Genomic DNA, 5,205 nt, shown 5'->3' on the forward strand with positions numbered 1-5,205 from the left:
CACACACACACACACACACACACACACACACACACACACACACACACACTTCATTCAGGTGTCCTACATCTCATCGCCGGCTCCAAGCTGAGAGCCGACATGAAAGCATCTGTGCACAAGGAGCGTGGCAGGGAATTGAAAATTAATTTAATAATCTGGGCAGAGCTTCTACTTAAAGGGCCACCATGGGTTAATTATAAAAATCAAACATACATCACCATGACACGACTGTGCCACGCATGTCAGGATTTCAGCTCCGGCTAGATTTCCTTATATAAATGTGTGAGGCATGGATGTGGTAGAAAACCATCCAGCAGGTGGGATTTATTTCAGAGACGTGAAAAGAAACCAGGTGTCTGGTAACCGGGTTTCTTCAGGACAATGACAGTGAAGGAACATAAACAAGCCTTGATCCAATGAAACCAAGCAACCATGACGCCAATCTTGCGCCTCATCGGAAGGTGCACCTATATGAGGCTGCTCAAACACACATGGGTGCACACATGATTCGATTTGGTGTTACACTCAAATGAAACTAAATGTGCAGTCAGTGACACAGATCATGAGACTTTAAAAAAAAAAAAAAAAAAAAAAAAAAAAAGGTGCAATAGCATTTGCTATATAAAGACATAGTGGAGTGACGTCTACCAGAGCAGAGGATGAAGTCGCTCTCCCTCTATTCACGCAACTGGACCGTACTTAAAGTGCATGTTAGTGCATGTGAGCGAGCCCCACATGCTAGGTGACGGCCGCCGCTCCGCTCTGCGCTCGTACGGCGGTTACAGCCGATTATGCTGTCCCGACCAACTGCGCAATTGCGGAAGCGTAGTACCCACCCTCCGGTTCTCCCTCATGCAGAGACTGTTAGCTCTGTCAGCACTTTTGCTGTAGTTTGCACTGTTAGCGTTGTTAGCACTGTTATTTATGAACCGCCAGCGCAGCTGTTGCCATGTTGAGAGCCGTTGAGAGGCAATCAAAATGCTCCCAATCCCGTAAATCGCACCTTTAAATGGAGTTGTGTTGTATTTTTTGGCATTACAGGTAAAAGAAAAAGGGAAGTTAGTTAGTAGTAAATGATTAGTCGAGGTGTACAGTAGTCCTATAGGTTTCATCATGTAGCATCATTCAATAGAAGGCTTAATTCAGCCCTCAAATTTGTTTAAAATTGACTAAACAATCCAACGCAGTACATCACACCTGAGTGCAGTGGTGGAAGAATCACTCAAAATCTTTAAGTTTTATAAGCTTATCACATTTTTTTATGTGCAACATCTTATTTTGAAAACTAACTAAACTATAGCTGTCAGTTACATGTAGTGGAGTAAAAAGTAGGCTGCAACAATTCCCTCTGAAATGAAGTAGAGTAAAAGTATAAAGTAGCATAAAATAAAAATACAATTAAAGTACAAGTACCTCAGAATTGTACTTATTTGCAGTACTTGAGTACGGAGTTAAAATCCACCACTGCCTCAGATTTGTGCAGCTTTTAGGTTTTTCTGTTAAATTAAGGCCAAAGTGTTGAAAATGATTTGCACAACTGAGTGATGATACAAAGTGATAGAATACAATCAATTTACATAAACACAGATGATTTAAATATACCACTAATCCAAAAGTTCCTCTAAAGGCCCGAATCTCAGTGATGATTTAGGCATTTGATTTGGACGTTGGCAGAGATCCATTGATAATTCACAGTGGATTTCCTTCACAGTAACGGCTCAGTTATTAGTCCTGTATGGCTATTTAATGGCGGGTCTAGGTGAGAGTCATTTGAACACTTCTATATTAACTTTTATGACATTTATGATGCCTTAGTGAGGCGGGGTGTGTCGGATCAAAGAGAACATGTGGTAAAGAGGTGCTGCATGGTGAAGTACAAGTCTGCTGAAGAAACTCCAAAAGATTAATGTTCAACTACAATAAACTAGTGCGTCAAAGAGTCTCCTGGCAGATCACTTTTCCTTCATTTACACTGCAGGATGGTCTCATGGCGGCACTGAAAAAAAGAGACTCAAAGGAGACTTGGCAGAAAAAGAGAGGCAAGTCACTTATGTGTGAACAAGAGATAATTATTAAAGGTGGCAGTCGGTTAGTAGTGATCATTAAAACATAGAAAGAACATCAATAAGTTACAAACTTCTACTTAAACTGAGCTCTCACATTAAGATTTGATCTAGTTTTGTGACTGATCCACAGCAGTGGAAAGTAACTAAGTACATCTACTCAAATACTCTACTTAAGTACAATTACGAGGTATTTGTTCCCCTGCCGTATTAGAATCGTGACTTAACTAAACTTAGACTGATTAATTCAAAGTCGTCTTGTGAGTTTTGAAAATAAAACGGGAGTTAAATTTCACTGAACTTGAGAAAACAAGTTCGATAAATATTTATTAAGTTCAGTCAGATCAGTCGCAGTCACATTTTCTTAGTCTTGTTGGAGCTTCTTTGTACCAGAGTTACTACAAAAGGCAACCGATTATCCATTTCATTTCACATTAAGGCATCGATTATTCCAATGTCCAAACACTGAATACATATTAGTGTGGCGGAACGTTTCTGCTTTTCTTTGTTCCTGCCTCACTGATCAGCTCCCGACCCCTCAGATTTATCTTGTGACCCTTTGGAAGGGCCTGACCCCCAGGTTGAAAACCACTAAACAACCAGACTATAAGTAAAGTAGTAAAAGCTCCACCTCAACCAGCCGATACCGAGATCAAGTACCAGGCCAGGTCCGATCTATTCAATTCAGCTCTATGTTAACATACCGTGTACATTATATACTGGAAATGTGATTCCTGTTTAAGTTTCTACCAATTTGTTGCTACATTAAAAAACGTTTACACTTGAATTGTAATTTATGCATTAATAAAACATATTTAAGTGATTATGGAGGGATTTGAGGGAGATCTGTACCACAGAAAGATGTTTACTAAAGTCTGTATGATATGATGTGCAGGCCACAACATCTCTGCTTCACATTTCTCCTCCTGCCATTTGAAAACCACAGTCGGCCTTATTGCAATTTGGATACAAGCAATTGTGCAGCCCTATAACACATGTGTATAATATTTCTATAGTGTTGCATTTGTACTTTTACCTTAAGTTGAAAAGATCTGAACACTTCTCACCACTGCTGATGAAATATTCAAACATGGGTTTGTGATGCACTATCCCCAATATTAAAAGTGCATGAATTGCAACTATTAAAAACAGAACGTGCAGCCACTGTATAATTGAATAAGAGTTCAAAACAACAAGTTAAATGCACAGGATTGCATTTCATTCCAGATTCCAGTCAGTTCAACATCTGCACAAACAGGAAACTGTCAACACACAGACAGTGCTCTGTATCTTAACACATTAGCGGTCAGGCGTCTCAATGATTTCACATAAAAGTGTTTGGTCCATGTTTCATTTTTATCTGACCAAAAAGGACTTCACTCAATAATAATTAAAAGAGCCTCTCTCTTTCCACTTTTCTTTCTTTCCTGCCGAAGATCATCCACTGACTACCCACGCCTCGGGAGGTTTATCCATGATGTCATAACACCATCATCCCGTCACTGCCTTTTGACCCAATTGGCCAACTGTGATGTGGGCTAATTGCGTCGGCCTTTGCGACGCCCCTTCGTTTACCTGAGCAGAGCAACACACACTCCAACGACACCACTGACTGTTATTTCCTCCTCGCTCATATTAAAGTGGCTCTTATGTTCCAAAATATATTAGTAGCCCGTTAAAAAGGGCGCAATAAGAGCACGCATTGAGCAAATAAATAGATATTATTACCACCAAGGAATGCCACAGGCTTTGTGCCGTAAAGTTTGTAACCCTTCGTGCGTGCGCACACAGCTTACACACACACATATCCAGGTGAACACATCGCGCATCCATCCAGCCAATCGTGATATTAGTGAGCTCACAGACTGCTGTGTCCCTTTCCTTGACCTTGTTTCAGTCTATTCCGGGGACAAAGCACTATTATCGCTTTGACATTACACTTTGGAGGCTGCTGCTGCTGCTGGTGGTGGAGGAGGTGAAGGGGGAGAGAGAGAGGGAGAGAGGGGGGGGGTGAGGCTATGATAACACACATTGCACGGTCAGTCCGACTGAGTACCACTCCCTGGGAATCTCCTTCATCACCATGGCCATTATCTGCTGCTGCAACGTCCTCCAGACAATACTAAAATGCATACACACATAATAAAAAAAGAGGAAAGCTGGCCATGCAAACCCCTTATGCTCTGCCTGAATACAAAAAAAAAAGAAGCAATGAGGAAAGATAATGTGGAGCAGCCGCTACTTACCGTAACGTAGCTCTCTCTCTCTGCGTGGCGGGCACTATTTCGTCTAATTTTTCAAACGGTGCGAGGAGCCAGTCGGTGGGCACCTTATGGTTTCCAAACGGCAAGTCAGCCTCGTCCGACTGCTGAACCGATGCAGCTCAAACTGGAGGAAATAAAAATTTAAAAAAATACCCGAATGTCGCCGATGTGTCGCCACTCCACTCGAGAGGAAAAAACCCTCTTCTAAAATATCGACGGAGAGGAGAGAGGAAGAAGAGACGGCGCAAAACTACTCTCTTCTCACAGCACTCCTTTCCGAGAAGAGCTGGGTTCGCCCGGGATGGTTGTTTATTTAATTTTTTTTTATATCCCATCCACTCTTGCGACGCCAACACGGCTTCAAAAAAAGAAAGAAGAAGAAACCCTTCGCGTGTTGCTGCTGGAGTGCGTATAGCCTGCACACACGTCGCTTATATCCGCCACTTGGCATTAACACCGCACGCAGCTCTTTCAGTTTGCGCACCAGTCGGCGTGTTGAACAACAACTAGCAGCACAACATGACTGCGGCGCTGACAGACTGGGGGGGTGGTGGTTGGGCCCCTACTGCCACGCAAAAGTGAAGAAATCCTCAGTAGACTCTCCGGTCCCGTTTTAAGAAACAAAAATAAATGTGTTTTACATAACAACGAGAACATCCTCATCCTACTTCTGTGCTGAAGCATGTGATGGCAACATGGTGAGCCTTTTAAAGGGGTATCCACGCGTAACTGCAGGCTGAGGGGGTTGCCTCTTTTGGGACCCACCCCGTCAACTTTCTTAAGGGGGGTGGTGGGGGGGGGCGTCTCTGTGGCGTTAATTGGACACGGTGATGACCGTCACTGGGAGCACCTGTTCGCGGACCCGTGTGCCTCTTGAG

General features: G+C 42.8%; 1 protein-coding gene across 1 annotated transcript in view; it reads right to left on the minus strand.

The window, feature by feature from the left end:
* Positions 1–5,021, minus strand: part of LOC116393582 (bromo adjacent homology domain-containing 1 protein) — a 22,035-nt gene extending 17,014 nt beyond the window's left edge. The window contains exon 1 of the mRNA XM_031866028.1: positions 4,310–5,021. The gene's annotated coding sequence lies outside the window, so the exon portion shown is untranslated. The remainder of the gene's footprint in view (positions 1–4,309) is intronic.
* Between the last annotated feature and the right edge of the window lie 184 nt (positions 5,022–5,205).

The sequence above is a fragment of the Anarrhichthys ocellatus genome, unplaced genomic scaffold, assembly GCF_004355925.1.
Source record: "Anarrhichthys ocellatus isolate YVR2014 unplaced genomic scaffold, GSC_Weel_1.0 scaffold34, whole genome shotgun sequence".
NCBI lineage: Eukaryota > Metazoa > Chordata > Actinopteri > Perciformes > Anarhichadidae > Anarrhichthys > Anarrhichthys ocellatus.